At 40.9% G+C, this 13,390-nt stretch overlaps 1 protein-coding gene across 2 annotated transcripts in view; it reads right to left on the minus strand.

Moving 5' to 3' along the window:
• Positions 1–13,390, minus strand: part of fut11 (fucosyltransferase 11 (alpha (1,3) fucosyltransferase)) — an 88,078-nt gene that overhangs the window by 52,893 nt on the left and 21,795 nt on the right. The gene's annotated exons all lie outside the window — the stretch shown is intronic.

Genomic DNA, 13,390 nt, shown 5'->3' on the forward strand with positions numbered 1-13,390 from the left:
GTGGCCACTTTATTAGGTACAGAAGTGTAGCTAAAAAAGAGGCCACAGGAGTGTAACCCAATGTGGTCCTCTGCTACTGTAGCCCATCCACGACGTGTTATGTATTTAGAGATGGTCCTCTATACACCATCATTGAAACGCATGGTTAATTGGGTTACTGTTGCCTTCCATCATTGAAACACATGGTTAATTGGGTTACTGTTGCCTTCCTGTCAACTTGAACCAGTCTGGCCATTTTCCTCTGACCTTGCTCATTAACAAGGTGTTTCACCCACAGAATTGCCGCTTGCTGCATTTTTTTTTTTGTTTTTTTTGCACCATTCTCTGTAAGCTCTAAAGACTGTTATGCATGAAAATCCCAGGAGATCAGCAGTTTCTAAGATACTCAAACCACCCTGTCTGGCACCAACAATCATTCTATGGTCAAAGTCACTAAGATCACAATTCTTCCCCATTCTGATATTTGGTCCAATCAACAACCAAACCTCTTGACCATGTCTGCATGCTTTTATGCCTCCAGTTGCTGCCACATGATTGGCTGATTAGATATTTGCAATGAGCAGGTGTACTAATACTAGCCATTTCTATCCTATGAAAAAGATGCTGGTTGTCCAATCTAACTATGCTTATTATCACCTTATACAGCCCTATAAAGTTACTTCTCATCCTCCTTTGCTCCAAACAGGAAAGCCCTACCTTGCTCAATCTCTTCTAATTAGAGGTTGCCCTCTAATCCAGGTAGCATCCTTCAGTTCCTTTTTCAATAGATGCTGTTTATTTTGCAGAGTAATGCTTTTATTTTTATAATGGCCAGAATTCTAAATACTGATATAGAACCATGAGATATAACTGAACTGGAATTGTCTCTCATTAGTTAATCCATAACTCCGTCATGGACAGTCCCAAGCATGGATGTGAAAGAAAGAGGGTTGACATGGGGTTAGCAACCCCATCCTGTGAAAACGCAGTGTTACAGAAATGCCAACAGAAGCTCCAAAGATCTCATCCCTGGGAGAGGAAGGATCTTCACTGTATGATGGGCTACACCTGGGGACAATGTGAAAGATTGGCCCAGGACCAAGGACTCTGGTGAGTTGCTGTCTGCAGTCTATGCCCCAGTAGGGTGATGGGCTTAGGTAAGTAAGTGTGAAGCTAGCAGTCCCTTTGTAATCATCAAGATAGGAGTCAATTTCAATACTGTATAAAACACTTCAATTTAAAATGTCACAATAGCCAATGGTAAGGCACAAATAATACCATCCTTCCTAAAAGAAATCACGCCATGGAAACTAGCATAAGCAATGGCCTGATAGGCCTATAAGGATTGGGACAGACTTTAACTTCCTAAAAGAAACAAGATTCTTTTTAAAAGCTGAGAATAATATATTCAGTATCATTGCTGTATAATGGAACAAAACTTCAAATGAATGATAAATAACGTATTGTTACTGACACTAAAGTGCTTGTTTATACTGTACTTGTTTCAGCATTTTGAGACACCACCCAATTTTTGTAATGGGGAAAGGAGACAGACAGTCATTACTTTTCCAACAAAATTGGGAAGAAGTGATTCAAATTGACAGTTCTGTTACCACGTACTTGAGGTAGTGTTTATGGGCTTTTCCTGCACCTTCTTGTCAGAATGAGTATCATGTTTGTTTCACTGGCACACATTGTGAAATTTGTTTTGTGGCAGCAGTACAGTACATTGCAATACATAATAATAAAAAGCTATAAATTACGATAAATATATAGGTATAATTTTAATTAAATAAATAGTGCAAAAAGAGAGCATAAAAGATAAAAAATAGTGAGGCTGTGTACATGGGTTCATTATCCATTGTCCAACCCACAGGACAAATTTACCAAGACCAATTAACCTACTCACCAGTACAACTTTGGACTGTGGGAGTAAACTGGAGCATCTGGAGGAAACCCATGTGCTCAGGGGAGAGAATGTGCAAACTTGCTTACAGAAGACTTCAGAATTGAACTCTGAACTCCGATGCTCTGAGCTGTAATAGCGTTGTGCTAGCTGCTATGCTACCATAGCACTCCTAATGTCTCTACCAGTGCTGCAGGCAGGGCGCTCTTCTCCCATAACATGACCAAATAATCTGATGCTCTTTCCTCATTACGGCTTGTACGAAGTGATATTTTGATTTCTCAGAATAGTAAATTCTCTCGAGAGATCTCCTGGGTAACTGATTCATACTTTTAAGACTGGATGTTCAAAACGAGTGAAATATTTTACTTTTATTTAGATGACTGTAAAAGCAGTGCATCATGAAGAATATAAAGATTGTCCTTCTCTCCTAATTATATGATGGCAAGTGAAATGCATCTTTCAAAGATGCAATAACTCACCATTCTGTACCATATGTCACTGAACTTATTTCCTTCTGAAAAAAACTCTTTAGAGACTTTAAAGTGACTTAATGCTGAGGCTTTATAAGGCATTGGTTAGACCTCACCTGGAATAAAGTGAGCAGTTTTGGGCCCCTTATCTAAGAAAGGATGTGCTAGAAATAGAGAAGGTCCAGAGGGCACAGTCTCGGAAAAGAAGGACATTCATTTGGAACAAAGATGAGGAGGAATTTCTTTAGCTAGAGAACAGTGAATCCATGGAATTCATTCTCACAGATGCTGTGGAGGCCAAGTTATTGAGTATTTTTAAGGTGGAGGTAGTAGATAGATTCTTTATTAGTCAGGCATCAAAGCATATGGGGAGAAGGTAGGAGAATGGAATTGAAAGGGATAATAGTCAGCCATGCTGAAGGGGCAGAGCAAACTTGATGGACCAAATGGCCTAATTCTGTTTCTAGGTCTTATTAATGAATATCAAACCTATGATATAATTGGATTGCATTTAGGTAAGGCATTTTAGTAGATAAACCGGTTTAAGTACTTCCTCAGGGCAGTGTAAGTTCACTATAGACTGGAAGAGGGTTAGACAAAGTCAGCCGAATAAATAGTTCAGAAAAAGGCAATCCAGCTCATGTATTTTTATTCTAGTTTATACTTTCTACAAGTCAACTTTTGTTTATCTAACCATCAAAGAATTGCCTCTGTTCCCTTCTTTCTCATGCATTTATTCAACTTTCTCTCATATGTATTTGAGCCACTCACTGCTACTGGAGACCTGCACTGAACCATTCATTCTTTTGCTGAAGAAATCTTTCTTGCATTTCCATTATTAATGAGCCCTTGTATTGATTTTGCCTACACTAATCTTCACAAAATATTTACTATTTAGATGTGTTTTCTGTAAGTTGATAATTGTCTTCTTATACTTTGTTGTTGTACTTGCTGAATATTAGCTACTCCAGTGTGAGGTTATCCACAAAGTTGGTAATCTTGTGATTCCAGATGCCAACTGTTCAAGTAACTGGCAAATGACAAAGGTCCCATCATCAGTTCTTGCTGATCATCACTTCATGTCTTTATAGAATCACCCTCACTCCAAGTCCTGCTTTTCAGTTTCCATAAGCTCATAAGACATTGGAGAATTATGCTTTTCAGCCCATCGAGTCTGATCCACCATTACATCATGGCTGATTTATTATCCCTCTCAAGCTCATTCCACTGCTTTCTGCCTGTAACCTTTGACACCCTTACTAATCAGAACCTATCAACCTCTACTTTAAATATACCCAATGACTTAGCCTCCACAGCCACCTCTGACAATGAATTCCACAGATTCAGCACCTTTTGGCTGAAGAAATCCCTCCTCATCTCTGTTTTAAAGGAACGCCCTTCTACCCTGAGGCTGTGGCCTCCGGTTCAAGTCTCACCCACTATTGGAAACATCCTCTCCATGTCCACTCTATTAAGGCCTTTGAATATTCAATAAGATTCAATGAGATCCCCTCTCAGTCTTCTAAACTTCAGCGAGTACAGGCCCAAAACCCGCAAATCTTCGTATATTAACCCTTTCAAGCCCTGGATCATTCTTGTGAGTTTCATACTTGCATATAATCATTCTCTTTCCTGATTCCTGGTTCCTTGTGCTCAAGACTAATTCACGAATGTATGTGCTAACTTTAAAAAAAGAACTGTTGAAAATCCAAATGCCACGCACCTCTAAAGACAGAGATGGGAATAGCCAGAGTTAAACACCATGATCACAGTTTTAAATTTGGGGTAGTTAGGGATCAGGAGCCAAAGCAAGGAAGCAAGAAATTCCTCAGCTCTGTTATAAAGGGACATCTTGCATTCTGACGCTGTGCGCTCTGGTCCTAGACTCCAATAGAGGGGGAGTCTAGGGCCAGGGGTTCAATCTCAGAATACCAGGACATCCCTTTAGAACAGAGATACAGACAAATTTCTTCAGCCAGAGGGTGGTGAACCTGTGGAATTTGTTGCCACAGACGGCTATGGAATCCAAATCATTGTACTTAAAGCAGAGGCTGATAGTTTCTTGATTAGGAAGGGTGTTGGAGGTTATGGAGAGAAGGCAGGAGAGTGGGGTTGAGAAGGATAATAAATCAGCCATGATGGAATGGCAGAACAGACTCCCATGGGCTAGAGGTCTATTTCTGCTCCTGTGTGATATGGTGTTATATTCAAATTTATAGCTAACTGGTAAGTCGGAGATTGTGTGAGCTAGAGCAAGTGTAAAGAGAATGAAAGGCTGACCTGGAAAGCGACGGAATACAGGTCTAAAAGAGAGCTGAATGGACAATTTACTGCCAGGCAGCCTCTGGTGCTACACTTCTGATATCTGGTTCCAAAGACTTTAATGAGTTGGCTTACACTAAAATATCTGTTCAGCATCAGTGACCAGGGATGAATTTTAACCCTTTGGAGATACTCTAATTTTGCTTTAGTGCACTGAGACTACATTCCCCTGTTTGGAAAGGGTAGGGGAAGTCACAAGCCTCCATCAGAATATAAATGTGTTGTCACCTTGATGACAGATCTATATAGATGCTCTTGACCTTCTGAATTCTATTAGTACCAGGTTGATACTAAATTCATTCTCCTTAACTTTCTCCTTCACTCTTTCCCAATAAGAATTGAATAGTTTGAATATTTGACTGCAGGGGTTTTGAAAACGAGTTATCAGACTGGTGACGTGGATAATAATACTTCAAAAGTACTCCACGCCCAAATCCTGCTCAGTCAAGTACATAGAGTCAATAGCACTGTGTCAGCGGTCCCTGTCAAGGACAAGTTAAGTTTATCTACTAGCATCCTTAATATAGTAACATTTTACAAACATCTTGAAACAGTATTTTGCAGAGGTGTAGTAGCATAGTTGTTGGCATAGTGCCAGCAACACATTCAATTCCTGCTGCTGTCCATAAGGAGTTTGTAAGTCCTCCCTGTGACCATGTGTGTGTCCTCTGGATGTTCTGCTGTCCTCCCACATTCCAAGCTTAAATGGTCACATGGGTGTAACTGGGTGAACCAGCAGGGCCTGTTACTGTTCTGTATCTCTACATAATCAGAAATTGGCCATGCACTATACAAGCTGGTACAGCCAGGCAACCAAGAAGTCAGATCTTGCCACCTTACAAGAAGCACAGAAAGCTAGTGGGGAGATTTTGGGAGGCAGGTCCTGAGCTCTGGTTCTTGGACAGTCCATTAACAGGGAAGGAATCAATGAAACTCAGGGATACATCAATGTCAGAAATGGAAAGAGTGCAGAATCTGGGAAAGCTGTAGTGCCCAGATGTAGCTGTAGAATCTGGGAAAACTCCCCATGGAGCTAGTGAGTCCATGGGGAGTTTTTCACGTCACTTGGTTGTGCGGACTGCATTGCCGCATGTAATCAGCAGCTGGGGACAATGCTTCAATTTACCGACAGCGAGGTCCTCACACTGGCAAAGTTCAAAGCAAATTTCTTATCAGGGTGTATATGTACGTCACCATATACTACCAAGAGATTAATTTCCTTGCAGACATTCATGGTGGAACAAAGAAATACAGCAGAATCAATGAAAACCTGAAACAAAAATACAAGAGATTCTGCAGATGTTGGAAATCCAGAGTAACACACACATAAAATATTAAAGGAATTCATCAGGTCAAGAGCATCTATATAAAGAGTCTATGTTTCAGGCTGAGACCCTTCATCAGGACTGAAAGGAAGGGGGAAGAAGCCAGAATAAGGAAGTAGGGGGAGGGAAAGGGGCACAAACTGGAAGGTGACAGGTGAGACCAGGTGGGTGGGAGAGAAGGATTGATGTGAGAAGCTATAAGGTGATAGGTGGAAAAGAATGAAGGAGGAGAAATCTGATAAGAGAGGCAGAAAGGCAATATAAAGTTGAATAAATTGGACAGCAAATCATCATAGCCTACAACAGTACAACACACACTACATAGTGCAATACAGGTGTCCCTTGTTTTTCAAACATTCGCTTTACAACACCTTGCTGTTATGAAAGACCTACATTAGTTACCTGTTTCGCTGGTGTTTTCACTGTTACGAAAAAAGGCAGCATGTGCCCTGAGCAGCCAAGGTCCTCCCCAGGAACTGCATTCTAGCCGCTATTGCTTAAACACGTGCCTGTGAGCATTTGTGCTTTATCTCGATTTATTTTGTGCATCTGTTGGTAAGATGAGTTCTAAGGTATCAGAGAAGCCTAGAAGAGCTTGTAAGGGTGTTACACTTAGCGTAAAACTAGACATAATTAATTGTTTTGACTATGGTGAACGAAGTAAGGACAAAGTGAGCTTGGTTTGTTGAAGTTGACGAAGATGATGTTGAAGAGGTTTTGGCATCCCATGACCAAGAATTGATAGACGAAGAGCTGATGCAATTGGAAGAGGAAAGGATAACAATCGAAACTGAATGCAGTAGTGAACGGACTGAAAGTGAAGTCGTCCAAGAACTAAACATGAAACAATTGCGTGAGATTTTCGCTGTGACCCACAACGCTACAATGATTGCAGAAAAGTACGACTTTAATTTTGAAAGGTTACGTAAGTTTAGGGCATATTTGCAGGATGGTTTGAGTGCTTACAAAGAACTATGATAGAAAAATGCATGAGGCTAAGCAGTCGAGCATACTGTCGTTTTTCAAGCCTTTCACATCAGCCACATCAGATGATGAACCTCGACCTTCGACATCAAGGCAGGCAGACATAGAAGAAGGTGACCTGCCTGCCCTGATGGAAACAGACAATGATGAAATGACACCCCAGTATCCTCTACCTCCCACCACCCCAACCTCCGATGACTCAGCCTAACACACCATCATCAGTGTGCTTGCTGTCTTCCCGATTCCGGTAAGTGAAACTACACTGTACCTACATTATTTCTACTTTATATAGGCTGTGTTCTTTTATGTGTTATTTGGTATGATTTGGCAGCTTCATAGCTTAAAGGTTACTGAAGAGAGTGCTTCTGCAAGAGCGCTTGCGCCAAGCGTTTCTGCCGAGAGCGCTTTGCTTGCGTGAGATTTTCACTATGGTGGACAATACTGCAGTAATTGCAGAAAAGTATTTTTACTTTATATAGGCTGTGTACTTATCATTCCTGCTTTTACTATAGGTTACTGTTATTTTAGCTTTTATGTATTATTTGGCATGATTTGGTAGGTTATTTTTTGGGTCTGGGAACGCTCACAAATTTTTCCCATATAAATAAATGGTAATTGCTTCTTCACTTTACGACATTCCGGCTTACGAACCGTTTCATAGGAATGCTCTATCTTCGGATGGCGGGGGAAACCTGTACTATAAATGATCACAGACAGGACCTCAGAATGAATGAACTCTTCCTCTCATTCATCACTTCTGTTCAAAATCTAATCCTGACCTACTCCTGACTCACTGTAAATAAGTTATGCTTTCAAACTTCATCAGCTTCTTACACTTGGAATTCTCAACCAGGCCTCACAAGGTCACATTGAAGGTTACTGTACATTTGACCTTGAGGACTCATGGTCAAAACCCTTCACCCAAACAATCCCCAAGTCTGCCATCCACCAACGGATCCTCTCAGAACACCATTATCTATAGTCAGCCAATTATATCTCTGACCATTAGTCAACCCAAATGCTCCACTTATGGTATTTGACCAGTTCTGGGCTGGTTTCCAATTTATTAAGTTTTAGTTATAACCTTAAATGGCAGTCTAAAAAAATTCGGACATACAAAAATCGATCAATTCTTTTCTTCTATCCACTTCCAAGTCACTTTGCACAGTGTGGGAACTGCTTCAATGAAGCATGTGAAGAAACACAGGCATTTGCTTATCCTGCACTGTAATTTCCTACATTTGTCAAAGTGGTTGACCACCAGTGAAACAACCCTGGGCTATTTATTTTAAGCTCAGTAAACCTGTGTTGGGTTTCTCAACATCTTTTGCAGTGAATCAGAATCAGGTTTAATATCATTGGCATATGTCATGAAATTATATATATAAAAATAAAATAAGTTGTGCAAAAAGAGAGGATAAAATAGTGAGGTAGTGTTTATGGGTTCATTGTCCATTCAGAAATCTGATGGCAGAGGGGAAGAAGCTGTTCTTGAATCGATGACTGTGTGTCTTCAGGTTCCTGTACCTCCTTCCTGATAGCAGCAATGAGAAGAAGACATGTCCTGGGTTATGGGGTCCTTAATGATAGATGCTTTCTTCTTTGAGGCATTGCCTTTTGAGGGTGTCATCAGGCTTGTGCCCATGATGGAGCTGGCTGAGTTTATAACTTACTGCAGTTTTTTCTGATCTTGTGTGGAGGCCCCTCCATATCAGACGGTTTTGCAACCAGTTAGAATGCTCTGTAGTTGTACTTGTTTTCTTTATTAAAACCTTGAAGAAGACTAGTGTTGAAATTGCAGGGGCCCTGGCCGATATATTTAAAATGTTAGTATCTACAGGTGAGGTGCCGGAGGATTGGAGGATAGTTCATGCTGTTCCATTGTTTAAAAAAGGCTCTAAAAGTAATCTGGGAAATTATAGGCTGGTAAATTCGACGTTGGTAGTAGGTAAATTATTGGAAGGAGTACTAAGAGATAGGATCTACAAGTACTTAGGTAGACAGGAACTTATTAGGGAGAGTCAACACGGCTTTGTGCATGGTAGGTCATGTTTAACAAATCTATTAGAGCTTTTCGAGGAGGTTACAAGGAAAGTGGATAAAGGGAAAGCACTGAATGTTCTCTACATGGACTTCAGTAAGGCCTTTAACAAGGTCCCGCACGGGAGGTTAGTTAGGAAGATTCAGTCGCTAGGTATACATGGAGAGGTAGTAAATTAGATTAGACATTGACTCAATGGAAGAAGCCAGAGAGTGGTACTGGAGGATTGCTTCTCTGAGTGGAGGCCTGTGACTGGTGGTGTGCCACAGGGATCAGTGCTGGGTTCATTGTTATTTGTCATCTATATCAATGATCTGGATGATAATGTGGTAAATTGGACAGCAATTTTGCTGATGATACAAAGATTGGAGGTGTAGTGGACAATGAGGAAAGTTTTCAAAGCTTGCAGAAGGAACTGGACCAGCTGGAAAAATGGGCTGAAAAATGGCAGATGGAGTTTAATACAGACAAGTGTGAGGTATTGCACTTTGGAAGGAAAAACCAAGGTAGAACATACAAGGTAAATGGTAGGACACTGAGGAGTGCAGTAGAACAGAGGGATCTAGGAATACAGATACAAAATTCCCTAAAAGTGGCGTCACAGGTAGATAGGGTAGTAAAGAGAGCTTTTGGTACATTGGCCTTTATAAATCAAAGTATTGAGTATAAGAGTTGGAATGTTATGGTGAGGTTGTATGGCATTGGTGAGGCTGAATTTGGAGTACTGTGTGCAGTTTTGGTCACTGAATTACAGGAAGGATATTAATAAATACAAATACTTTATTGTCACCAAACAATTGATACTAGAGCGTACAATCATCACAGTGATATTTGTTTCTGTGCTTTGCGCTCCCTGAAGTACAAATCGAAATAAATATAATAAAAATTTAAATTATACATCATAATTAGAAAATAGAAAAGGGATAGTACGGTAGTGCAAGTCAGATCCAGATATTTGGAAGGTACGGCCCAGATCCAGGTCAGGATCTGTTCAGCAGTCTTATCGCAGTTGGAAAGAAGCTGCTTCCAAATCTGGCTGTACGTATCTTCATGCTCCTGAACCTTCTCCCGGAGGGAAGTGGGACGAAAAGTGTATTGGCTGGGTGGGACTTATCCTTGATTATCCTGGCAGTATAAGGTTGAAACAGTGCAGAGAAGGTTTACAAGGATGTTGCCGGGACTTATGAAACTGAGTTACAGAGAAAGGTTGAACAGGTTAGGACTTTATTCCCTGGAGCATAGAAGAATGAGGGGAGACTTGATAGAGGTATATAAAATTATGATGGATATAGATAGAGTGAATGCTAGCAGGCTTTTTCCACTGAGGTTAGGGGAGAAAAAAACCAGAGGACATGGGTTAAGGGTGAAGGGGGAATAGTTTAAAGGGAACATTGGGGGGGGGGGGCTTCTTCACACAGAGAGTGGTGGGAGTGTGGAATGAGCTGCCCGATGAAGTGGTAAATGCGGGCTCACTTTTAACATTTAAGAAAGACTTGGACAGGTACATGGATGAGAGGGGTATGAAGGGATATGGGCTGGGTGCAGGTCAGTGGGACTAGGCAGAAAAATGGTTCAGCACAGCCAAGAAGGGCCAAAACACCTGTTTCTGTGCTGTAATGTTCTATGGTTCCATGGATTCCTATATTTCTAGTGGAGGGGACAAAACTGTTGAAGAAATTTCACTTAGCTGAAGGTGATATTGCCAGTAACTTTGAGAATACATCTCTTATGATTTTTTAACAATAAAGTAACTAAATAAGAAATCTTACAAATATTTAGGACCATGTTCTATAATATTGAGTCAATGGGCAGAATGATTTTGCATTGATGTGGTAGTGACAAACTACAATTAACAGGTGGTAGCAGAGACAGATACATTAGGGACATTTAAGAAATTCGTAGATAGACACATGGATGATAGAAAAATCAGTAATGTAGGAGGGAAGGGTTAGATTGATCTGAGTAGGTCAAAATGTTGGCATAACATTGTGGGCTGAAGGACCTGCACTGTGCTGTACTGTTGAATGTTCTTAATTTGCCTGGGGTACTCAGTGGGCTGAGAGCATCTGTGGGGAGAAAGGAATTGTTGATGTTTTAGATTGAAATCCTGCACAGGGCCCTTTTCCAGATCCAGCATCGTCAGCTTTGTGACTCTATTGATCATCAAGGTATAATTGAGCTTCAAAGCTGATATTCAGCTTATGCTGCATTTTCCATTTATCTCAACATGCATCTACTTGGTAAATGATTTGCATCTGTAATGCAATCATAATATGATGGAAAATATTTAGCTAATTACCTTCTTTGTATTTTTTTTCTGACAATGTTGCTGCTGTAGTTACCAGTTCACTTTTTGTTCACTCATGTGCTAACGATGACAGACCTAACACTGCAAAACATTAGTTGGAAATACAGCAAAGTTTGCATGTAGGGGAGAAAACTGGCAGTTTTATAGGACCTTCCTTTATTCTGTAACAACAATAATGTTACCTTGTATCATCCCAAAGTTCTACTCACCAAAGCACATTAACCACATCTTTCTTTACCCAAGTAGAAACATCGATTTCTCCTCTTCTTCATTTCTGCACTCAGGCCTCTTACTTCTTCTCTGCACCTGCCTTTCACCTCCTCCTTCTGTTTCCCCCATGATTCACTCTCTCCTATCAGATTCCCTCTTTTCCAGCCCGTCATACAATCTCTTCTCCCTCCTCCCATCTGGGAAAGGGCTCTGAAACATTCGGGCTCTTGCGACCAGACTATATAACAGTTTCTTCCCCCAAGCTATCAGACTCCTCAATACCCGAAGCCTGGACTGACACCTTGCCCTACTGTCCTGTTTATTATTTATTGTAATGCCAGTACTGTTTTTGTGCACATTATGCAGTCCAGTGTAGGTCTGTAGTCTAGTATAGCTTTCTCTGTGTTTTTTTATTACGTAGTTCAGTCTAGTTTTTGGACTGTGTCATGTGAACCACGGTCCTGAAAAACGTTGTCTCATTTTTACTATGCACTGTAACAGCAGTTATGATCGAAATGACAATAAAAGTGACTTGATTTTACAGTTTCCACCTATCACCTTCCAGCTTTTTACTTCATCCAGCAACCCCCCCCCCCACCAACCTGGTTTCACTTATCATCTTCTACCTTGTCCTCCTTCCCCTTCTCCCCAGCTTCTTTATTCTGGCACCTTCCCTCTTCCTTTCCATTCCTGATGAAGGGTCTTGGCCCGAAACGTCAACTGTTTATTCCTCTCCACAGAGAAGGAGTCATTGGTGGCAACAGAACTCTGTTGCTCTTTGACTCCGTAAGGTACTTTCTTCAGATTCTTTAAGCCACGTGAACGAGTAGGTAAATTGTCTGCTTAATAAAGAAGTTTCCGACTGTTTTTATGCCATGGACCCCTACCATTAACCAAGGGGTCTGTGGACCCCAGGTTGGGAACCCCTAGTTTAATCAGAATCAGATTTAATATCATCAGCATATGCCATGAAATTTGTTAACTTTGTGACAGCAGTACAATGAAATACAAGATAAATAAACAGAAGCAGTTAAATTAAAATAAGTAGTTCAAAAAAAGAAATCAAAAAAGTGGTGAGGTAGTGTTCATGGGTTCAATGTCCATTTAGAAATAGGGTGGCAGAGGAGAAGAAGCCCTTCCTGAATTGCTGTGTGTGTGCGTTAAGGCTACTGTATCTCCTTCCTGATGGTAACTATGAGAAGGCATTGTACCTTGAAGATGTCTCGGATATTATGGAGCTGAATAATTTTATAACTCTCTGCAGCTTGCTACAATCCTGTGCAGTTGCCCATCCCCCATACCTGACAGTGATGCAGCCAGTCAGAATGCTTTCCACAGTATATACGTAGAAGTTTGAGTTGTTTTTAGGTGACAAACTAAATCTCCTCAAACTCGTAATGAAATTTTGCTGCTGTCTTGCCTTCCTTATAGCTGCATCGATATGTTAGGACTGTGTTAGATCCTCAGAGATACTGACACCCAGGAACTTGAAATTGCTCACTCTCTCCACTTCTGATTCCTCTATGAGGATTGGTTTGTGTTCACTCATCTTACCCTTTCTGAAATCTTTGGTCTTAGTGACATTGAGTGCAAGGTTGTTGCTGCGACACCACTCCACCAGTTGGCATATCTCACTCCTGTACACCCCCTCATTACTATATGAGATTCTGCCAACAATAGTTGTATCATCAGCAAATTTATAAATAGTATTTGAGCTATGCCTAGCCACACAGCCATGGGTATAGAAAGAGTAAAGCAGTGGGCTGAGCGCACATCCCTGAGGTGTGCTGGTGTTGACTCTCAACAAAGTGGAAATGTTATTACCGATCTGCAGAGATTGTG

This window comes from Hypanus sabinus, chromosome 21, assembly GCF_030144855.1.
Source record: "Hypanus sabinus isolate sHypSab1 chromosome 21, sHypSab1.hap1, whole genome shotgun sequence".
NCBI classification, from domain to species: Eukaryota; Metazoa; Chordata; class Chondrichthyes; order Myliobatiformes; family Dasyatidae; genus Hypanus; species Hypanus sabinus.